Source organism: Narcine bancroftii, chromosome 8 (assembly GCF_036971445.1).
Source record: "Narcine bancroftii isolate sNarBan1 chromosome 8, sNarBan1.hap1, whole genome shotgun sequence".
Taxonomy (NCBI): domain Eukaryota; kingdom Metazoa; phylum Chordata; class Chondrichthyes; order Torpediniformes; family Narcinidae; genus Narcine; species Narcine bancroftii.
The window spans coordinates 162316076-162341914 of record NC_091476.1 but is presented as its reverse complement, the minus strand read 5'-3'; positions in this window follow the sequence as shown (position 1 = coordinate 162341914).

The following is a 25839-nucleotide window of genomic DNA, read 5'->3' as shown; positions in this document are numbered from 1 at the left end:
GACACGATGAAATAACCACACAAGGCGTTTTTTGAGCGAATCGTATGGATTTACTTCTCATAACCCGCGCAACCTTTTAAAAGCCCGAATCATGCGCTGGTGTCATCACGCACTGATGTCACATGGCCAATTTGATGCCTTCTGGGAGTTGTAGTGCTCCCATTGCGCAGCTACAAAGGAATATAAACGCTGATATTATATATACCCAAAAGTGATTTCCCCAATTACATTCTATATATTTTTTAAAAATGTAAGCTCTGACGGTGTCCGGATCTGTACGTATAGAGAAAGGGAGGGAATGTTTTGTTTTTGTTGTCGTTTGTAAGAAAAGTTTAATATATTGTGTTATTGAAGATTTTATGATGTATATTTTTGAACAGGAAATGAATCAGAGACGTGAGTGATATCCGAGTTTCTAGTAGCAACAGCTGACAGCACACAATTTCTACTCCATTACAACTTTTCAATAAAGCAGACAAGTTTAGAAACCTGGAAGCCAAATTGTAATCAACGAGACCAGAGATTCTCAACCTTTTTATTTCCCCACTCACATACCACCTTCAGTAATCCTTACTAACCACAGAGCATCATGCCATCCTATGCCAGAGGTACTCTGAGGTTAGTAAGGGACTACTTAAAATGGTACATGAGTGGAAAGAAAAGGGTTGAGAAGCACTGGACTGGGCACTTAATCATCTATTCATATGCTTAGTATTTGTGAAGCTTTGATAAATTAGTAAACACTTTATGCAAGAATGCAAGAATAGTTCTTGTGCATATATACAAATGCAATGAACATTATTTTTAGTAATGGGTGCACTTTGAAGAAATCTACAAATGCAGCCCAGAGAAATAGCATCTGATATGTCCAGGAAATCATCCAACCAGAGTAGCCAATCCCGAACTGCATGATCACCAACTGTACACCCTGCAGGCCTCTTATTTGAAAGTAGCCATGACACCTTTGATTGGCACATTCCTCAGTCATCTTGCCCCTTAGCCTCAGAACAAATCTAATTGGGCGAGGGGTATTAGGGTAACCATGGGGGAGGGAGACACAAACTGCTGTTCAAGATCTTAATCTATGATGTAAGTGCTTGATAATAAGAGTTTTCCATCAACAACCAACCCAGTCCCATTTTAAAAACATGCTGCAAAGTCTTTCTCTTTCTCTCTCTCACACACACACACGCACACATACACACACACACACACACACACACACACTGCACTGTGTGTGTCATTAGAACATCTTTTGAAATAGACTATATACTCCATTCTTACCGAATAAATGCCGACAGACCAAAAAATCCATATCATACAGACCATATGACAGTATAGTGTTATGACTCACCAGTCCTATGTGTTCAATTGCCCAAACCGTTTTATTACATTGCCCTTCTTCACAAACACGAGTAGAAAAGTATTAAAATTAAAATCATGACCTGACATTAAACTGAAAATATTTCTACAGTAATAAATTTATCGGTTTGGTACTTTCCATTTCAAATTTGCTATAGAGCATAATTAATTAAATGAAAAATGTTGCTGCATGTATGAGGTGTTTTTAAACTTTGGAACATTGTCCAACAAGAACAAATCTATTCATTGTCCACAACGTCATCCTGAATGGCCCACCCTCTATAATTCATTCTCGCAGTCAGTATCGCACAAAAACGTCCCATGCCCACCTCAAATCACCACAGTTTAACTTTGAATCTACATAGCATGAAACAGGTGGAAGGCAAGATTTGCAAAATACCACTTAATGCTTTAGTTCTTTGCATAGAGAATTACTGCAAATAACAGCCCTGACCTTTTTAACATAACTATCGACGGTTTTCGGGAAGACTTTAGCAACAAGAATTGCAATGCCCACTATCAACAAGATAATACAAAGGAGACTGAGTGTGCGCATCGCCACAGACTGGCTGCCCGTTATAACGTGAGACAGGAACGTTCCTTGCAACCTCCATTTCTAAACAGATCTTCAACAGGTTGCTGCTTTCTGAACCATATTTTCCCCCAGAGCAGCTTGCCTGACAACCCCTGAAATCCTCACGCATGAGCTAACACTGCAATTGTTACCCTTTTCTGCACTTGCACGTGGCAACTGGGGTGTGCACACTGACAGCTCGATGAGGAAGAAAGAGGCAATGCAACTTGAGAGAACAAATGTCAGTGAACACGACATCGGCCTTGTTGGAAATATGTATATTGGAGGATTTTTCATTTTCTAGTAGATTTTCTTGTGTTTTTCTTTTTTTTCCGCATCCCTAATTTGCACATGATGAACCATCAATAATCACAAAAGACTGGAGTTGTGAAACTACCAGGCTTTTATTAACTGAAAACTGGAACAACCGTCAACCTCATTGACTGATTGAAGCATTGCTTTTCCACATAAATTAAACTGCAGGCGGGTGGATGGGGGGAATGGCCCGCAAATACCCCCTCCCACCATTATGCCAACTATATCTGCAAGACATGCAGGTTTATGGGTGATAGAGGCATAGCTCCTGTAAATGTGGCTTAATGACTCCCCTAAAACATGCAATCACCAGAAAAACATTGTCTCAGCCTAATTTATGTGTTAACTGGAGTTTTCATTGAGAGGAATATTAGTGTATTTCACTGATGGGCAGGTTTGCATATGTGATTACAGAATGGCTCAGAAAAAAGAATGTCCTTTACTAATTGACAGAAGATACTACATATGCAGTCTTAGCTCAGATAAACTAAATAGAAATTGAAAATGACATACATAACACTGGGAAGGCCAAGTAAGTAGATACCTCCCCCCCCCCTCCCCGACACCCCCAATCACCATGAAACTGGAAAGTGGACCACTTCAGGGCAATCTGGACAATTTCTCCAACCCTCCTGCTATTAATTGTGCAGTTCAACCTCAGTCTTCCACCTTGCATCAACCTACTTCTGCACAATTGTCCAGGCTGTGGAACACTTGCATTAAATAATCTTCATGTGCCAGCTGGAACTCCTGTTTACCAGCCTTCTTAATTCCCTTTCCTATTCCCACAAGGACCTGTCTATCCTTGATCACATTCATTTACAGGGTGAGGCCAAATGCAAGTTTTAAGGACACCATATCCAATGTTCAATTTCAGGTAACCCACACCATGGTCTGGTTCCACTGTTTCCATCTGCTCATTTCCTGGCCTTTCTTCTAGCCTATTCAAGTACTTGCTTTCCACTCACTCCCCATTAGCATCTCCACCTCTACTTCCCTACCTGTCTCCTCACTCTACCTTTCCCATCTTCATTTGTCCAGTGTTCTATTGAGAATATAAGTTTTAAAGCAGTAACCAAAATAATGTAGCAGAGAACATTCGATGATATGTTTTGATAATTCAGCAAGGTTAAAGCTGATTATAAAGAACATCAACAACTCCATATTTATCTATGACAATGAAAGACTATGAACCATTGGACAAGGGACGCAGCCCTGGATAACAATGACACAAAAGACCATTGAGAAATTGGATTGCCTATATACAGCTGGTCTTGGATAATGGGCCTCAACTTGTAAAGGATACTTTCAAGATTTCTAACAAACAACAGCACATATTATTGACACCAAACCACCTGAGTACCAATGGGGAAGTCAAGCATTTTGTACTGACTTTTAAAAAGGTGATGAAGGCCAGAAAGTCAAATGGAATATCATGGAATCATAATGTTGCAGATTTCTGCTGCACTCCACCATAAAACTCACACTAGCGGAATTGATGTTTGGATGCAACTTAAGAACACGACTTACTGCAGTACACTCAACTATTATACTCAGCATCCAACATTTATTCCTTGTAATAATTTATCCATCACTGACTGAAATATCCCTGATCAGATGATATCCCATGTGGCATTCTAGTATATGTAAACAATCCTAGGTGGCTGTTGATAGCCATATTTTTTTGATTCTGGATCCAGTTCAACTTGTTGCTTTGCTTGCAGTAAGTCTAATTTAGTGAACATTCCCCCCCCCCCCATTCAGGGCTTGAAGTAGTTCCTCCATTCTTGGAATTGGATGGCCAGGAACTTGCAGGGTTTGGTTTATTCTGACCTTGTAATTGCCACAAATTCCTATTTTGCTGCTGGGTTTTCTGGCCTGTACGATAGGAGCAACCCAGTCACTATATTGAAGTTTCTTGATTATTCCTTCTGCTTCTAGTCTATTCAGTTCAGTCTCATTTCCCCTCTTTATCACAAAAGGTACTGGCCTTGGTTTAAAAAAACTTAGGTTTTACTTGTAATTTGACTCTTTCCAAACACAGATTGGTACTTCTGTGATTTGATTTCTCGTCATCCACTGGTTGCACCTTCTTCAAGGCCCATATTTCCTTCCAATCCGTGGAATGTGTGTCAACCAATCTCTTCCCAACAATGCGGGTCCTTTCATCCCTACAATATAGAGAGATATTCCTTTCTTAGTACTTCCTTTATATTCAATGCTTACATCTCCCCAGCACTTCGACTTTTGCTCTGGTAACTGCTTTAAAACGATGTCGGACCATTTTATGTCAAGCTTTGGCAGTAGTTTTTCTTTCAAATTTTTTGACATTAAGACAGCCCCTTTGTTGAGTCTCAATGTGCACCAGTTCATTATTGATTTTCATTCAAATAAGAATTTCCGACTTGCGATTACTTAAGCTGCGGATATAATGTATTGACACTGTTCCTCCTGTTTCGGAATCATTTTGGTATTCTGACTCACTATGTTCATCTCCCCTAAGGTTTTAACTTTCGGGGTTTTCATCATCCTGTGGTTTCTCCTTCTTTTCATTCCATCCTGTGAACCTTGCCTTGGTGTGTCCCACCTTATCACATAAGAAACATTTAGCATTTTTGAAAAAACAGTAATTAGGGCTATGGTTGTTCTTTCCATACCGGAAACATTCTTGTCAGTCCACTTTCTTAACCATATGATCCCCTTGTATAATCTCGGTATTATGTTGGGCCATTTCGAAACAGTGCTATGTCATAGGCAGACTTGACGTCTAATTCCTTTGCACTTAACCATCTTTGTTGGGTTTGACCTGATTGTCTCTCAATGCTTCTTCCGAAAAGGTACCAAAATTATGTTTTTGACAGCTTGTGCGGTTCAGCCAGTTATTGGCTAACTGTTTCCCCAGATTTTTCTTTCAGCAATTACTGATGGTTTTGGGGACAGATGTTCACCAACCAGGTCACACAATTCCTTATAAAACTTGGAATTTGGTTTTTGTGGTGCCACTAAAGTCTTGATCAGACTATATGTTCTGCTTCTCACTTCATTTCAAAACAGTGCCAGTTTTTCTTACGGATCTCAGTATCACTCACATCATGGGCCATGCTGTACATATCAAAACTATTCACATAATCATGTCAGACTTCGGTCTCCCTATATTCTCCAAAACGCCCCTTCTTTCATTTTCTCTTTGCTGCTGAATATTTGCTTTTCTCCATTTGTCTTTTGATGATATCAATGAGATTTCAATGAAATTCCCTTAACTCCTGATTTCTTTTTAGCTGAAACTCTGTAGATTCTGTCATCTAAAATTTGGATTTTTTAAAAATCCTTATCTCCAGTCTGTAGTGTCCAAATTAATTTAGTCATCTCTTTGTTGAACAGTTAGCATACTTTATTTTTAACAAGATGGTGCACACACAAACTGAACCATGCTCTTACCACATCGCTTACGTAATCCCATTACCCACGTAACTTGCGTGATGACGTAACACGCTCCTATAACAAACCCCAAGAGAATTTTAAGCAATGTACTTACATAGAGAAGTCTGCTTGAACGTTGTGGAAAACTGGAAATGTACCTGCAATCTGTGAGCCATGAGACAGACTTCCAAGGGTGAGAGTATTTGTTTCTGGCAGTGCTTCTTGCTGTAATGGAGTTCTCATGCTTTGCAAAGTGAATTTTTTAAAGTTTGTTGCTGTATTTGTGTTTGTTTATCAACAGCCTCAGGGTCCACTTTAACACTCTTGGCCCCACCCCAGCCTCCCCTTCTCACAGTCTCAAAAAAGAGTCTGCAGCTGAAACATTGACTGTCCATTTTGGATTCTAATGGATTCTATTGGACATCCCCCAGCTTCATTGCCGAGTTATTAACTACCACAAGAATCTCTTTCACCCCAAAATATTTATCTTTTTACTGTTGTAAACTAACAAGATTATTATCACTCAGCTGCAAGGGTGCAGAGCTGCCAGAGCTCACCGGAGCGCCACTCCGGCACCTCAGGAGGGAGCTCCGACACCTCAAAGGGCCACTCAGGTTCCTCATGGGGCATGTCCGGCACCTCAAGGGGCCACTCAGGCACTTCATGGGACCACTCAGGCAACCTCATGGGGCAGCTCCGGCACCTCCTTGTCATCATTTTTGATGAGCTCTGGCACCTAAAATAGTTTAGCGCTCCACCCCTGCTCAGCTGTGTCCAATCTGATCCATGACCTCCTTCAATCCTTCCACACCTCCAGTGGCTTTATGAAAAGACATGAAAGATCCCGGCGGAGCATCTTAAGCACTCATGAACACAGCAAAATCTTTATAAAGGCCGGGAGAAGATGATTGATTTTACCTAGCCTTCTCGAGCAGGTACCGCTGAAATAAAAACAGAAATTGCAGGAAAAACTCAGCAGATGAGGTGGCACTTGTGAGGGAAAAACTGACTTTCTTTCTCCTTTTAAGACCCTTGTCATTCATTTCCTTTCCCATCCAGTGCGATACATGTGCTGTTGATTGAAAAGGCACCTTTAGTGACTGTACTTTGCTGGGAGGATGGACCTCCCTTCAACTGTGCAATCAAAGGGACTGAGCCAATGGAATGACCAAGGTAAAGGAGAGAGAGAGAGAGAGGAAGAGAGAGAGAGAGAGAGAGAGAGAGAGAGAGAGAGAGAGGACAAACATTAGGAGATGTGTGTGTGTGTTGGGTGGGACACCCCAATATGGCTGCTTTCAAAATCTTCCCTCTCCATTTCAATACATCTTCCCGCTATTGATTACGTTAATACTAGCATCCTTCTTCAGAATTTGTGACCGGCTGCCTCTCATCCATTATTTTTTTCAATCTCTCTTCTGTTGGGTGCAAGCTTTTAGAGAACAGTAAAAGCATGCTAGTGCCTGGAGAAGGATTATGCAGGGTCTTGAGGGAACCCGATACACTTGCAGGGAAGAGGCAACACAATCGTGGAAGAGACTGGGCTCAAAAGAGGAATGAGTTAAAAATGAGATCTTGCTATCTCTACAGAACTATACAGAGGTGTCTCAAACTGATGATTTTCAAACCCATGGCAGTATGGCGTTAGATCCTGGTGGTGCAGACATTTTTTTTTTGCAGCACGTTTTTCAGGGCATGCTATGCTTGGGAGGGAAAAAGTAAAAGCACAATGCTGGAGAAACTCAGTTGGCCAATCAGAGTACACTGTTTGAACTGCTGAGTTTCTCCAGAATTTTGCATTTACTCAAATCATGACGCCGGCAGACTTCCGTGTTTTTACTCCTACTTGTATGCCCTGACTTCTTCACTTCACAGCTTCACTGCACAATCAGAAATTTGTGTGACCCAATTATATCTGCTGCTCTGTGTTTCTCCACACAGCACCAAGAAAAATTACAAATTTAAACTTGGCCTGAAACACAGAAGACGAGATTTCCCATCACCTGACTGCTACTGCCAGCTTATTATTCAAGCCAATTTTCATTCACATTTAAATTACAGCATTTTCCTATTGTCATGGAGGTGGATGTCTCACACACTGCCAAAGATAGAAAAAATCCCTAATTTTTATCATAAAATAATTATTTAACAATATATCAATCATAGTTCATTTCAAATCACTGCATAATTTTGCCCATGATGTTGGCCTTTTAATTATAAATAGATAAGGCCTTTTTAGAATTTAAAAAATGAGCTTTTATCCTCCCGTCTTGCATATGGCATAGAATTCCAGACAATATTCTGTTAATCTTATCACTTGAGAGTTACTCATACTTGGAGAATATGAATAATATCTTAGAATTTGCTATAATCTAGTGCCATACGGTAAAAATTAATATGGAGAAAAAATAATTAGGTAAAGTGGTAAAAGATGGATCAGATGTGTTTAGGCGTAAGCTCAGTTCTCTGTGGTTTGGATTCAGTGCAGCTGGAGACAGTGTGGGTATTTGTTGGGCTATTGTTGTGTGATGTGGGTTTAGGATGTTTATGCTTTGAACATTCTCTTCAAACAATCACTCATATGAAAGAATTTATGTAATTAGAATCTGATGTGATATCATCTCCATAAAATATTATAAATATTCAAAACAAATAACACCATTGAATATGGAAATAGAATATTTAAAATCAAAAGGCACCCATGATGGGATGGCTAAACTCTTTACATCTTCTTCAAAAATGAAATTATTGTTCAAGATTCATTTGAATTTGGCATTTGTACACCAGGATCAGACTAATTTTCCTCGATTTAACCAACTTGTGCAACTTATTTACATTGTTCAATGATTTGAACTTGAGAGGACAAAATATTAAATCCAGAACATTAAAAAAAGCATGTGGGATCCTGCATTTTATAAATGTGATGTTGTACATGAAAGAAAGAGTGCATAACAGTCACATAATGTTTTCACCACCACAAAATGTCACATATGAAACATGTTTGAAGTGTGGTTACTGTTAAGAGAACCAAAGAAATAACGATAAATTTGAACAAACAATTGGTTAAGATGTAGCTGGAATATCAGTGCTTGATGCCTTCTCTGGGAAAGATATTAAGATCATAAAGTAAAAGTGATTGTTACATACATAACAGCAGTGATAAAAATTAGCACGTTATATTTAAAATTAAAAAAATATTTTATTTATTAATCAACAATGATTTAACACCTACTCTAACTAATTTAACTAAATTTATCTACTCTTATCTAAATTAAACTCCAACTATATGCAAATTTACTGGTGTGTGTGGAATACTCCAATCCACTACAGGTCAAGGCCCAATTCTTCGAAGGCAGTTCCAAGTTCCAAGTTCAAAAATTCAGTTTAAAATTGATTCAACACACAGGCTTCACAATAGTTGAGTCACACAGGCCTTAGATGGCTGTGACAAGCAGGCTTTGGATGGGTCAGACATGCAGGCCTTAAGTATATGCGATATGCAGGCTTTAAACTGAAGTTAACAGTTCATAAAATGGGTGAAAGAGGCCAGAGGTGACAGAATGTTGATTAACGCACAAAAACCCTTCTGGGGATGCTTCAGAGAAATGTCCTTTTCAGACGAGTGCCTTCTTCTGCAATTAGAACCTTTTTTGTAGGACAGTCAAAGTAGAGTGCAATATTTCTTCTGCAAATAGAACCCTTTCCATGGGTCAGTCAATGTGGTCTCTCATTCCTCTAGAAACAAGAGGAGGAAATCTGAAAGTTTGTCTATAACCACACAATGAGGCCAAGTGGGTTTCTCATTCCCACAAAAGAGGTCGAAAAGCTTTTTACTCTTGTGTTGCCTTTTAAAATGGCCTCCTGAGAAAAATGTGCACTGTCCTTTCAATAAGCTGATCACATGGTCTCTGCTTCAGGGCTTCTCCCTTCATTCTGCAAGTGTATCCAAGTTAAGAACATGCTGTCTTTGAAGCTTGCAGCATTTATCACAATCACCCTCCAAAACCTGCAAGATTGTTAAATCTGTTCTCTTAAAGGGACAGTCCCACACAAATAAAATGAACTGAAAATTCACTCAAATGATGCCAAAAATAGGTTTACCATGTGGATGTTCCTGACAAGAAATGTAGTTAATTTTGTTAGATAAGAGAAATCAAATCAATAAATCAAATGGAAATATTTAAAATAAAGTCAGGTGTTGATTAAATGTATCTGGAAAAATATTCAGCAACTAAAGAGTTAAATGTGAAAATCATAAAGAACAAAGTTCAGGATTTGGAATGGTCTTCCAGAAAATGCTGTGTAGTGAGTGTTTAAAAAGATAATACAGAATTGGGACATTGGACCAAATCTGGTGTGAAATTCTATGAACTTTTTTGGAGAAATGTACAGTGGATATACAGTCCCGTTTCCTCCCACTCCCACCATATTGTTTGAGGAAAAGACATTTTTTTCCTTTATTTTCCCCTGTGCTTCACAGGTTAAATTTGTATTCAAACAATTCACATGTAATTAAAGGGCACATTCCAGACTTTTTCAAGGTTATTTGTGCACATTTTGGTTTGACCATTTAGAAATTACAGCACTTTTTATATATAGACCCCTCATTTAAAGGCATCATAATGTTTGGGATATTTGGCTTCACAGGTGTTTGTGAGTACTCAGGTAGGTTTAATTACTTCATTGGCGTAAGTATAAGAGAGCTAAGGTTGCTTCTGAGCTTCAAATCACCTTTGGAGTCTGTAGATGCCATTTTTCAACATGAGGTCTAGAGTTGTGCCAATGAAAGTCAAAAAAGCCTGAAAAACAAGAATAATACAGTAAGAGACATTGCCCAAACCTTAGGATTACCAAAATCAATAGTTTGGAACATCACTAAAAAGAGCGTATTGGTGAGCTTAGTAATCACAAAGGGACTGCTCATCCAAGAAAGAATTCTCACCATAATGAAGAAAGATCCCCAAATGTATGTCCAACAGATCAGAAACACTCTTCAGGAGGCAGGTGTGGATGTGTCAATTACTACAGTCTGGAGGAGACTTCATGAACAGAAATACAGTGGCTACACTGCAAGATGCAAACCACTAGTTAGCCATAGAAAGGATGGCCAGATTACAGTTTCCCAAAGATGTATTTAACAGAGCCTGCAGAATTCTAGAAAAAGGTCTTGTTGAACAGATGACACCAAGATTAACCTGTATCACTGATGGCAAGAGCAAAATGTGGAAGCATATGGAAGCTGCCCAAGGTCCAAAGCTTCCATCTTTGCCGTGGTTAGCAAATTCAAATTCAATACAAATTCAAAACTGTGGAGCACAGGGACAAATAAAGGACAAAAGAATGTCTATCCCAAATATTATGGAAGGCACTGTATTTTGGGTGAACAGTTTAATTTATTATCGAATGTAACTTAATAATGTTTATATTAAATAGCCTTCTATACAATGTTCAAAATCATATGTCCACTTACATAGTCCTTTTCTCCTGCATAAGTCACTTTGAAATCTCTGAGCTTCTGGAGCCTCTGATTTGGTTTTTTTTGAAGGATTTTTATTCTCCTTCAGAATCCCCAAACCCAAGCATTCCTGAACAACTCCTTTTCTTTCTCTCTATATCTTGATCATGCTTATTAAAGCTCTCACATCAACAGTGATGAAGTGTTTTGAAAGGCTGGTGTTGAAGCATAATAGCTCCTGCCTGAGTGGCATCATGGATCCATTCCAATTTGCCTGTCGTAGCAACAGATCTACGGTGGATGCCATCTAACTGGCTCTACACAAAGCCCTGGAACACCTGGACAGCAAAGGTGCATTTTTCAGGATGCTAATCGACTAATGTTTGGTATTTAACACTGTCATCCTCTCAAAATTAATCATCAAACTCCAAGACCTGGGACTCAACACCAGTGTAATTGGATCCATGATTTTTCTCACCTCAAGATCACAATCAGTGAGGATTAGTAAGAACATCTCCTCCACAATCTCTATCAGTATCAGAGCACCACAGGGCTGTGTTCTTAGCTACCTGCTCTACTCATTTTACACCTAAGACTGTGTCCCAGTACAACAATAACACCATTTACAAAATCAATTAACTGAACTAACGATAATAAAATTAACTCAATAAACTTAACACCTGATCACCAGCCTTAATGGCAACTCTATATCAACAACAGACTATTATACAATGCAATGTGGAAAGGATGGATGTGGAAAGGATGGATGTGGAAAGGATGGATGTGGAAAGGATGGATGTGGAAAGGATGGATGTGGAAAGGATGGATGTGGAAAGGATGGATGTGGAAAGGATGGTTGTGGAAAGGATGGATGTGGAAAGGATGGATGTGGAAAGGATGGATGTGGAAAGGATGGATGTGGAAAGGATGGATGTGGAAAGGATGGTTGTGGAAAGGATGGATGTGGAAAGGATGGATGTGGAAAGGATGGATGTGGAAAGGATGGATGTGGAAAGGATGGATGTGGAAAGGATGGATGTGGAAAGGATGGTTGTGGAAAGGATGGATGTGGAAAGGATGGATGTGGAAAGGATGGATGTGGAAAGGATGGATGTGGAAAGGATGGATGTGGAAAGGATGGATGTGGAAAGGATGTCTTCTCTTGATCTTGGGATCATTGTTTAAAATGGCAAATAAGAGGTGAAATCAGTATTTGGAATTGTCCAAAGTGTTGTGGGAGTAGATGTCTTTGAATATTTTTCATGGTTGAGGGACTTGATAAGCAAAAGAGTGAAAGGTTACTCCATGCTAATGGAATGCAGAGATGAGGAGAAATTTTTAAATTTTAAATTTAGACATACAGCACAGTAACAGGCCATTTCAGCCCACAAATCCGTCTCACCCAATTTACACCCAATTCACCTGGTCTATTTCAAATGGTGGGAGGAAACTGGAGCCCCCGGCCAAAACCCATGCAGACACAGGGAGAATATACCAATTCCTTACAGAGAGTGCAGGACTTGAATCATTCCCCTGATCACTGGCACTGTAAAGGCATCGCGCTAACCATTATGCCAAACGAGCTGCCCTAAAATTACATTTAAAAATAAATAAATTAGTGGGGAAAAAAAGAGAAAGTGAGGCAGTGTCTATGGTTCATTGTCCATTCAGAAATCCGTTGGCAGGGGGAAGAAGCTGTCCTTGTGCCGCTGGGCGCTCATCTTCAGGCAGCAGTGCGAAGAGGGCATCAGGGTCCTTGCAATAGTCAGCCATGGTCTTATTAAATGGTGGGGCAGATACACTCCTACTCAAAATTCATATTGTTGTATTTTCAAATGTGTTACTTAGCAAAGTCAAACAGTGGACCATTAAAACTGATCCTTCACCTGGATGTCATCTTGAAATATAATTTGTTTTTCCAAACAGGTGACATAAGTGCCCACCTGGGGTCCTTTAGATATGTGAGTCTGCCAATGATGACATCATCAACCTGGCGCAGGCAGGAGAGCTGTTGGGATTCTGGTAAGTCTCAGTGATCATCCCCTAGAGATCCTGATTTCCTCCTTTTTCATCCTTATTTTTATTCCCCCTTTTGAATGACCTTCTTGCCTGTGAATCTGGCTTTGGTCATAAAGGACACTGTGTACCAATGGAACATTTGCCCCCATCTGTTAATCAGCTGTCATTTTGCACTTGGCAAGCATCTTGCAATCCTAAGTTAAAATGGCCTGCGCTTATTGTGCAAACATGAGGCCCGTTTGCATATGTCATCCTGTTAAAGTCCTGTCCTGATTAAAACATTACTAATGTAGTATTGCAGCACTGTTTTTATACTATGGTCTCTATTAAGCAACTTTGTGTTAGATCTGAGTGATTTCAACGTAGTGGAGAAATCTGGAAGAGTTAAAATGTTGAATTCGAGCTTGGAAGGAGTTGGATGGGAAAATTTAAAAGAAAACTATTCATAGCATCATTACACCAAATAGCAAGAAATTTGTGGTCAGATGTCAGTAAGGGATTAGTCAGGAGTTTTTTTTTTGTGTTCTATAAATAGTGCTGGGTCTGATCAGATTTGTCTTATTGGCAAGTGTTTGACTTTTTGAAGAGTGCTTGTCATTGTTAGAAGTTTTAGAAGTTTAGAGTTTAATTTTAATAAACTGTCAGCCCAATAAGTTGTGAAACTAATTATAGTTAAAAACACAGAAATCCTGAAGGAACTCAACAGATGTCACAGCACCCAAAGGAGGTAAAGGTATATAATCGACATTTCGGGCCTGAGCCCTTCCTCAAGGCGTGAGTAAAAAGCAGACAGACACCTGAATAAAAAGTACAGACCAACAATTGGTTATGGATAGAACAGGAGAGAGGAAAGGTGAGAACTGATTTGGGAAGGGGGAGTGTTATTGGCTCTGTGAATGCAGAGCTGGGGAAGGAGAGAAAAGGTAAGAGTGAAAGAGAGAGAGGCAGATCTAGAGGAAAGGAGACATTGGGATAGATATGGTGGGGGGGGGGTGGGGAGGGGTGCAGTTGGGTCCAACAGAAACCAGAGAAGTCGATGTTGATGCCATCCAGTGGGATGGTGCCCAGATGGAATATGAGGTATTGTTCCTCCAATATAACATCAGTATATACTGTATCTTTACCTCCTATGAATGCTATGACACCTGCAGAGTTCCTCCAGCATTTCTGTGTCTTCACTCGTATAAGTCTTCCAGATGTCTTGTATTCTACATTGTGTAATTTTTTTTTTACCATATTTAATGGCACAGTAGCATAACCAGGGGTTCATTATGATCTGAATGGAATACTTTCTCCCTGATCTAATGCAATATTATTCCTGATTCTCTCTCCACAAGTGCAGGTTCACCTACTGACCCTTTGTAGGATTTTCTGTTGTATTTCATAAAGACATAAAGAACCTGCTGAAATTAGTAGAAATGAGGTAGATGAGGTGCATTCAAGTTCAAGTTTATTACCATCCGATTGTACAAGTACCACCCAATGGAACAGCGTTCTCCAGTCCTCAGTGCAAAACTATGCCAGCACACATCCAGGCATAGCACACATCCAGGCAAACGATACATGTGCAGTACACATACAGAATACATATATAAAAATAAATAAACATTGTTTGATAAATAGAAGAGTCTCAGAGGGATTGTATGAGTAATTCATCAGTCATTCTGCAGTCTCACTGCCCGTGGGAAGAAGCTGTTTCTCAGCCTGGTGGTTCTGGCTCTGGTACGCCTGTATCACTCTCCCGATGGGAGCAGCTGAATGATGTGTGCGAGGTGGTAGGAGTCCTCAATGATTTTGCACACCCTCTTCAAACAATCAAGTCAGAGTATGAAGTTGTTCATTTTGGTAGGATGAATGAGAATGTAATTTAAATTAATTTAGATAAGATGTGGATCAATGTATTTTTCTATAAATCTGAAGGTGATAGGACAAGTTAAGAAGGTTGTTTGAAATTCTTAGTAATTCCTGGCTTTATGAACAGAGATGAAAGATGCAAAAGTGAGAAAGTTAAAACTTTATAAAATACTAGTTGTTCGCAATTGGAACCATATAAACCATATAACCATATAAGCGTTTACGGAACAGAAATAGGCCATGTCGGCCCTTCAACTCCACACCGGTTCAATAAAACAACTCCACTAGCTCAACCCTCCTGTTCTCTGCCCATAACCCTCTAACCCCCTCACCTCCATGTACACATCCAACCTTCTCTTAAATGACAGAAGGGACTCTGCCGCAATTATTTCATTCGGAAGATCATTCCATTCTGCCACCACTCGCTGAGTAAAAAAGATATCTCTAATATTTCTCCTAAAGTTTTGCCCCCTTATGCTTAACTCATCCCCTCTTGTTCCAACCTCCCGTACCCTCAGGAGAAAGAGTCTGTTTATGTCTAGTTTATCTATTCCTTTCATAATTTTAAATACCTCTATCAAGTCCCCTTTCAGTCGTCTACGTTCCAATGACTTTGGCTAATTCTGGGTATCACACCATAGGAAAAGAGTTTCTCCAGAAAATGGAAGGTAAAAGGTAAAGATTCCATTATTGTCACATAATATTATATTTAGAATGTAACATACATGAAATTCTTGAATTTTTGTGTACCGTAAGGCAGAAAGAGAGTTGTCACTTGTCCAGTGCCCCTCATGGAAGCCTATAGCAATGGTTTGCACACATTTTACATGATTTATACATTCAAGATTTTCATGTAAGTGAACATTTCATGCTCTGTTCAAGATGATCAGGAAATTAGCCCCAATGAGTACAATTCATATTAGTATATTTGACACTTCCCTGACATCAGGTGTGGATCTAAAACATCATCTTGTGGGCAGATGACATTTACTGAAAGCATTTGGCAGGTCAGGCTGAAATCTAGATTTCCTTTTTCAATAAAACGAGGAGCAAAAGTCAACCAAGATATGAATTACCATAAATATATCAATGTTTTCACATAGTTATTTTTAAATGTTATAAATACACCAAGGTAACAGGCCCTTCTAGCCCACGAGTCCATGTTGCCCAAATACCACACCCCCCCCTCATATGTTTTGATAGTTGGGAGGAAACCCACGTAGACACGGGGAGAAAGTACAAACCCCCTCACAGACAGTGCTGGATTTGAACCCGAGTCGCTGGCGCTGTAACAGCGTGGCACTAAACGCTACACTAGCCATGCCATGTTTTTATCTAGAAACATCAGTGTCCATGTTGGCAGTGTGCAATGTGTTGTGATCACTGGGCACCTTGATCAATTTATATCAATCACATGGATTCTACAATCACTTGGCAGCACTTCAGCAGATCCTAAACTGGGTAAGACCCTGGATACACAAAGTGCATACACTGCATTTGCCCACTCTCTCTTTTCACAACCTGCCACCATCTGTTTCACCTCCATGGTGGCCTTTTGTGCTGCTATCTATACCTGTGCTGCTCTGGAGACTGTTCAAATCTGATTGATTTGCCAGCATCAATGCAATGATGGATTTGGCTGCTGTCAAGAAACTCGTATAAATGTTTTACACCTGAATCAAGGCAAAAGCAGTCAAAAACTGGGTTTTGTCACCTAATTGGATGGTTGCAGAAAAAGATGAAGCCATCGATTCAAAAAAGAGTGAAGTTTAATTCCAAGTTCTCAGAGATGGTGCAGGAATGTTTTTTTTTAAATTTCACATAGAAGCTGGAATTACTGAAGTATTTTCCTTTGAGCAAAGAAAATTAAGAAGTTTGGATGGAATTAATAAGGAGAAACTGCTTCCTATGGGAAATGGTAACCAGAGTGCACAGATACAAGTTAATTGCTGAAATAACCAAAGCTGAGTGGTGGGGGGGGGGGTGGGGAATAAACATGAGTCATGTAATGTGATGCCTGAAAAAATTGTACAACCAAAATCAACAGTAAGTTTTAAAAGGGAATGAGATAGCTCTTGAGGTGGAGGATTTATAAGGGTCTGAGGAAAGAGTAGGTGGTTGGAACTAATTGGGCGCTTCTTCCAAATGCTACAGCCACAGCATGCAGAAACCTTGGCTTCTGGCAGGGTTCTTATCAAAAAGAATAGAAGACAAAGCAGGTCCCCAGGAATTTATGGATGACGTCAGAATCAGAGGATGAGGTTCAGCGAAAGTTCCGTAAAATTCTGAGTTTGTGTTGTTTTAAATTGGACACTTGCAGTTGAGTGTAATTTAGGCTTTTGTCTCCGCTCCATCCTCAACATTCATTGGAATGACTTCATCACCAACATCGAAGTACTCAAGCTGGCAGAGTCCGCAAGCATCGAATCCACGCTGCTGAAGACCCAACTGCACTGGGTGGGTCACGTCTCCAGAATGGAGGACCATCGCCTTCCCAAGATCGTGTTCTATGGTGAGCTCTCCACTGGCCACCGAGACAGAGGTGCACCAAAGAAGAGGTACAAGGACTGCTTAAAGAAATCTCTTGGTGCCTGCCACATTGACCACTGCCAGTGTGCTGATATCCCCTCCAACTGTGCATCTTGGCGCCTCACAGTTCGGCGGGCAGCAATCTCCTTTGAAGAAGACCGCAGAGCCCACCTCACTGACAAAAGACAAAGGAGGAAAAACCCAACACCCAACCCCAACCAATCAATTTTCCCTTGCAACCACTGCAACCGTGCCTGCCTGTCCCACATCGGACTTGTCAGTCACCAACGAGCCTGCAGCAGACGTGGACATACCCCTCCATAAATCTTCGTCCGCCAAGCCAAGCCAAAGAAGAAGAAAAGATTACCACAGTCTTTCACTCTCCATTTAACTCAGCAGAATAACAAAAGATCCTTTGAAGTTTTAGAACAATATTTTTCTCCTCTGAGTATATTAGAAAGTAAGGCAAAAAAGGATCACTTCCTCTTAAGAGAACACATACAGTACCTGTACTTAAAATCCACCTGGTCAGTTAACCAAGAAGAAAATCAACTGAAAACTAATCTGTCCCTGGAAGAAATTGTTTCTTACGTTGCCCCCTCCAGATCCAACTCCTCTCCTACTATGAATGACACACTGTGATGAATTCTTACATCATGCAGAGAGGATTTTAGGCCATTTCATGTCAGGCCTCCATCTGGAGGCCGACTACAACAGTGGATTTAAAGTGGATTTAAAACTTAAAACTTACCTTTCAGACAGCACCCCTAAAAGGCTGCTCCAGCATCCCATTCATATCAAGAAGCTCCTCATAATGCCCTCCGGAGCCAATGGAGGTGGGGCGACCGGTGCCGTAGCGCCACCCGTAATAAATACACGGCAGAGCAATGGCCGTCTTCCGTACCCATGATCCCCCACACAGCTGGAACCACTCTGAGGTTCCCAGAACAGTTCCAGTTGCGTGGGGGATTATGGATACGGAAGACAGCCATTGCTCTGCTGCGTTTCATGCTGCAGAGAGTGGCCCTGAAGGCCAAAGTGGCCTGGTGAGGCTGTCACAGCCCGCACCGGCTGCCCCCGATGGCTCCCGCTGCCCCAATGGCTCATGCCAGCTCCCGCTGCCCCAACAGCCTTTGCTGCCCCGACGGCTCCTGACCACCGCCCCTGCCTTGAGGGAGTCATGGAGGGAGAAGGGTGAGTGGGGAGAAGGATTGGGGGCTGATGGCATCATCAGCCCACCGCTAACCAGTTGTTTGAAGCAGCTGTACATTCAGGTCAGGAGGCAGAGCGATGCGCTCTACCAATTATCCTTCCCTGAGAAGCGTTGGAATTGGCGCCACGGAGCTGGCCACAGCGCATTCAGAAAGGTACATCTTTAGGCGTAAAAGTGAAGAATCTCTGCCTTTACAGACAGGTGTTTTCTCTACTTGAAAGTGCCGATAGTTAAGTGAGTGTGACTGGGTCTGGCAGATGGAGTACAATGTTGACACTTTGGAAGGAAGAATAGAAAATCAGAATATTATTTAAATGGAAAGCAATATTGACATGGAGAAGTACTTGGGAGTCCTTGTGCATGAATCATAAAAGGTTGGTTTGTGGGTGCAGCGGGCTATCAAGAAGGCAAATGGAATGTTGGCCTTCATTGCTAGATGGATTGAATTTAAGAGTATAATTTAAGGTTATGCTGCAACTGTACAAAATAATGTTGAGGCCACATCTGGAATACTGCCTGCAGTTCTGGTCTCCCGACTTGAGGAAGGATGTACTGGGTTTGGAGGCGGTGCAGAGGAAGTTCACCAGGTTGATTCCAGGGATGAAGGGGTTGGCCTATGAGGAGAGATTGAGTCATCTGGGACTGTTCTTGCTGGAAAATTTGGAAGAATGAGAGGGAACCTTATAGAAACACATAAAATTATGAAAGATTGAGATCGGTAAACTGTTTCCATTGGTAGGTGAGACCAGAACTAGGGGACATAGCCTCAAGATTCAAGGTAGTAAATTTAGGATAGAGATGAGGAGTCACTGCTTTTCCCAGAGGGTGGTGAATCTGTGGAATTCGCTGCCCATTGAAGCAGCGGCGGTGACCTCAGTAAATATATTTAAGACAAGGTTGAATAGATTTTTATATAGAAGGGGTATTAGGAGAAAGGTAGGTAGATGAAGATGAGCCTATCAGCAGATAATCCACGATCACATTGAATGGTGGAGCAGGTCAGATGGCCTGCTCCTGCTCCTATTTGTTATATTCTTATGTGCCTACAGTGATCATTCTGGCACCTACATTCTCGTCATTGAGCTCATCCTTCCTTCAGAATGAGAGCAAAACACAAAAGTCTGCAGCCACTGTGATTGAAGTGAAAACACAATGTTGGAGAAACTCATCAGGTCAAATAGTGTACTTTATGTATAACCATATAACCACTTACAGCACAGAACAGGCCAGTTCGGCCCTACTAGTCCATGCCATAACAAATCCCCACCGTCCTAGTCCCACTGACCAGCACCCGGTCCATACCCCTCCAGTCCTCTCCTCTCCATGTAACTATCCAGTCTTTCCTTAAATGTAACCAATGATCCCGCCTCGACCACGTCTGCCGGAAGCTCATTCCACATCCCTACCACCCTTTGCGTAAAGAAATTTCCCCTCATGTTCCCCTTATAATTTTCCCCCTTCAATCTTAAACCATGCCCTCTAGTTTGAATCTCCCCCACTCTTAATTGAAAAAGCCTATCCACGTTTACTCTGTCTGTCCCTTTTAAAATCTTAAAGACCTCTATCAAGTCCCCTCTCAATCTTCTACACTCCAGAGAAAAAATCCCCAGTCTGCACAACCTTTCCCTGTAACTCAAACCTTGAAATCCTGTCAACATTCTCGTGAACCTTCTCTGCACTCTATCTATTTTGTTTATATCTTTCCTATAATTTGGTGACCAAAACTGTACACAGTACTCTAAATTTGGCCTCACCAATGCCTTGTACAATTTCATCATAACCTCCCTACTCTTGAATTCAATACTCCGATTTATGAAGGCCAACATTCCAAATGCCTTCTTCACCACACCATCTACCTGAGTATCAGCCTTGAGGGTACTATTTACCACAACTCCTAAATCCCTTTGTTGCTCTGCACATCTCAATAGCCTACCATTTAATGCATATGACCTATTTAGATTTGCCTTTCCAAATGTAACACCTCACACTTATCTGTATTAAATTCCATCAGCCATTTCTCAGCCCACACCTCCAGCCTTCCTAAATCACCTTTTAATCTACGGTAATCTACCTCACTGTCCACAACACCACCAATCTTTGTATCATCCGTAAACTTGCTTATCCAATTCTCCACCCCTACTTCCAGATCATTAATATATATAACAAACAATAAAGGTAAAGATGTTTCTGGCTTGAGACCTTCATCAAGGTATGAACAAACTGTGGGCAGGTGCCCAAAAGTTAATTTTGTTTATACCCTGATGAAGGTTGTATATCTTTATCTTTGCTATGTAAAGTGCACTGCGTGACCTGCTGAATATCTCCAGCTTTGTGTTTTACTCCCTTCAGAATGAGTTGGAGTTAGCACAGGGATCATAGGAACAATGGAGAAGGACCAGAATTCCTTCATCTCCAAAGCTTCTCTGTTTGGAGCTGAAGAGAGTGAACAGAATGGGCTTTCTTTTGTTGCAGTTTTGCAAATGGCAGCAGGTTGAGTTGTTGAATTGTAAGATTGATAGACTCTGGGTCAAAACATTGGGCTTTATCATTGTGAGACAGCTCTCTTGGCCAGTGTTCAAATTTTGAACATTTTATGCACATTATAACAAACAAAAGTTTGTTTAATTGTATAATGATTGTAATTTTCAAAATTCCAAGAGTCTGCGGATTCTGTAGATTTTACCAATATGCAATTAGAGTTTTGAAGTTTTTGAACACAATATAATTACACCCATAGTTCTCCCATTTACTGTTCTTCAGGCACAGCTAAAGCTGATCAAGTAGAATCAAATGCCTTCAAACAATAGCATAAAGTTTTCCTAATTCTTTGTTTCATCTAAATAAAACAAAACTTAAATTGCAGCCTTCTCAACAAATCTGATGCAGAATGAACTACTCCCTTTTGTGACTGTCTATTGCTTTGTTCTTCAGAACACTGAGAAATTGTAAAGTAATGATGTGGTATCCCACACTGTTTTATGGTATGGGATTTCTATTCCTAGGTTAGTAATCCAGGTACAAATGTCAATAATTATTCAGTTAAAAAGATAAATCAGGATTATGCAAATTAACGTTCAGTTACTTCCTCAGCTCATTGCAAGCCAAGCAACTTTGTTTAAGGAGAGAAATAAGAGGATGTATTATTATTGTACACCTTGACAGTATAAGATTCACTTTCAGAGACTTTAAAAAACCTGCAAATGTATAGTTATTTATATACCCACACCAGAGTACAGTGAAACCTCGTTAGAATGTGATTCGTTAATCCACAGAATCCTTAGAGCGTGGGTGTCTGCGGACCCCAAACACTTATTTTAGGATGCCAGGCTAACAGTGGCTAACAGCCACAAACTCAAAAATGGACTCTTACGACTCATTTACAAGATGTGTATGTTAATATCTGGAGTTTAAAGGTCTTATTATAGGGTTTGAGCCACAGTATTCTGTTTTCATGCTTCCTAAATCTTGACATATATGCATCTGCTCCGTGACTCGGCTGTAACGCGGTAAGAAATCTTGGACCCCAACTACCACGTTCTAACGAGGTTTTACTGTACTTCAAAGCACTTTATAGCAATATTATTTTGATGTATAGAGACTGTTATAATGTAGGAAATGGAGCTGTCAAATTTCAAACAGCAGGCTGCCACAAACACCAATGTGGTAATAAGTATCATTATGGACTGAAGTATAAATATTGGCCTGGATTCCAGAGTTAACTCTTTGAGCCTTAAAATATTTCTATTGGGTCTTTTACCTTGTAATTCGAAGTAAACTGCATGATAATTTGTTTTGGTGCTGTTGGTCAAAGGATTGACATTGCATATTTTTCTTGGGAGAAGAAGGAGGCCATTTTGGCCAACCAAGATATTGGCAGGTCACAGAACAATCCTATTCCCCACTAACTTTATTCATAACTTATTCTTCCTCCAATCCCATCAACTTCCCCCTGATTCTACCACATACCTACACTAGGGTCAACTTCCAGTCAGCAAATAACTTGCCAACCTGCACAGTTCTGGGATGTGAGAGGACACCAAAACATCCAGGAGGAAACCTACACAGTCACAGGTAGAATATCACAGAGATGACACTGAAAGTTGGGATTGAAGCTGGGTTTCTGGAGCTGAGAGGCAGTGGCTCTATTTGTGGTGACATGATGCCAATGAATTCTCAGGTTATTGTCTCATCTACAAGAAAGCTCCCTGAATTTCCTGCCAAGATTTTTATATTTAAAACTGTGAAATTTGACTGTGAACCCATAACTTTCCAACTTGGAGATACAACCAGAGAACATTACAGCATATCCCTTCGGCCCTTCTGGTCTGTACCAAACCATTTTTTGCCTAGTTGCACTAACCTGCAGCCTGTCCATAGCCTTCCATAGCTCTTCCATCCATCTACCGGTCCATTATTCTTCTTAAATTATAAAATTCAGCCTGCAATCACCACTTCAGCTGGCAGCTCATTCCACACATCCTACCACACTCTGTGTGAAGAAGTTCCTCTCATGTTCCACCCTAAACTTTGTCCCTTTCACCCTTAACCCATGTCCTCTAGTTGTTATCTCATCTACCCTCAGTGGAAAAAGCCGACTGACTTTTACTCTGTCCATTCCACTCATAATTTTAAAAACCTCTATCAAATCTCCCCTCGTTCTTCTACGCTCCAGGGAATAAAGTCCTAATGTGTTTAACTTTTCTGTGTAACTCGGTTTCTGAAGTCCGGGTAACATCCTAGTAAATCTTCTCTGCACTCTTTCTATCTTATTGATATCATTCCTGTAGTTGGGTGACCAAAACTGCACACAATCCTCCCAGTTTGGCTTCACCAATGTCTTACACAACTTTACCATAACATCCCAACTCCTATACTCAATACTTCGATTTATGAAGGCCAATATGCCAAAAACTCTCATTACAACCCTGTCCACCTGTGATTCCACTTTCAGGTAATTATGATTCTGTATTCCCAGATCCCTCTATACTACCATATTTGCCCTAATATTTACATCTGCCATTTTCATCCCATTTTTCCAGCTGGTCCAGATCCCTCTGCAAGCTTTGAAAACTTTTGCTATCCACAATGCCTCTGACCTTTGTGTCATCTGCAAACTTGCTGATCCAATTTACCACATTATCATCCAGATCACTGATACAGATGACAAACAACAATGGTCCCAGAACCGATCCCTGAGGCACACCATGTCACTGGCCTCCAGACTGAGAAGCAATCATCCCCCACTATTCTCTGGCTTCTCCCATCCTGCCATTGTTGAATCCAGTTCACTACTTCACCATGAATACCTGACATCTGAACCGTCCTGTCTAAGCTCCCATGTGGATCTTTGTCAAAGGCCTTACTAAAGTCCACATAGACAACATCCACAGCCTTTCCCTCATCAACTCTCCTGGAAACCTCCTCAAAAACGCTATAAGATTGGTTAAACACGCACAAGGTCAAGATGACTATCCCTAACCAGTCCCTGGCTATCCAAATAATTGTATATCTGATCTCTTAGAACACCTTCCAATAATTTACCTTCTACTGATGTCAGGTTCACTAGCCTATAATTTCCAGCATTACTTTTGGAGACTTTTTTACACAACAGAACAGCATGAGCCACCCTCCAATCTTCCGGTACCACACCCATGGCTAAGGACATTTTAAATATTTCTGCCAGAGCCCCTGCAATTTCTACATTAGCCTCCCTTAAGGTCAAGGGAATATCTTGACGGGCCCTGGGGATTTATCCACCCTTATTTGCTTTAAGACAGCAAGCATTTCCTCCTCATTAATCTGTATAGGTCACATGACCTCACTGCTTGTTTTCATTACTTCCAATGACTCTGTGCCTGTTTCATGAGTGAATACTGATGAAAAAAAATTAAGATCTCCCCCATCTCTTGCCTCCATACAAAGCTGACCACTCTGATCTTCAAGGGGACAATTTTGTTCTTAGTACGCCCGTAGAAACCCTAAGGATTTTCCTTCACATTTTCTGCCAAAGGATCCTCAAGTCTTTTTTCCTTCCTGATTTCATTCTTGAGGTTTTGCTTGCATTTTTTATACTCCTCAAGTACCTCATTTGGTCCATGTTGCTATACCTGCTATTCACCTCTTTCTTCTTCTGAACCAGATCCCTAATATCCATCGAAAGCCAATGTTCCCTATGCCTGCTAACCTTGCCTTTAATCTGTCAGGAACATACAAACTCTGTACTCTCAAAATTTCACCCTTGAGGATCTTCCACTTACCTCGCACATCCTTGCCTGAAAACAACTTATCCCAGTTCACGCATTCTAGATCCTTTCTCATTTCCTCAAAATTGGCCTTTCTCTAATTTAGAATCTCAACTTGAGGCTCAGACCTATCCTTCTCTGTAATTAACTTTAAACAAATGGCATTATGATCACAGAACCTGAAATGCTCTCCTACACATACTTACGATACCCGTCCTGTCTCTTTCCTTAATAGAAGATCCACTATTGCACTCTCTCTAGTTGGTTCCTCTACATGTTGAAAACTTTCCTGAACATATCTGACAAACTCCAAACATCCAGCCCTTCTACAATATGAGAGTCCCAATCAATATGTGGCAAGTTAAAATCTCCTACTATCACAACCTTGTGTTTCCTGTAGCTGTCTGTTATCTCTCTTCAGATTTGCTCCTCCAATTCTTGTTGACCATTGGGTGATCTACAATACAACTGCATGAGAAAGATGAGAGAGCTACGAACCATAACTAACATAGCCCCCATCTTGTGCTCTTATCTGTAGTCATTAACTCTATCAGAAGAGAAAGCTTCAAGAAAAATAATGCTTTCTGTAAGCAATAGAACCCTGAAGACAAAACTGAGTTTCAAAGGAATTTTCTCAGCTTATACCACACACAGAGCTAAAGTTGTAAAGAATTAGCATAACTTTATAAATAAGAATCGAGTATTAAAATCAAATTTGTAATGAATCCAGTTACAAACATATATGATCATTTTCAAAGTTTATTATAGGTTTTCTTGCCAATCTTGACTGCTGTGGTTCTGTTGGAGTCATTTGCGCCCCACAGCACCAGAGACCAGGTTCAATCCTAGCCTCCAGTGT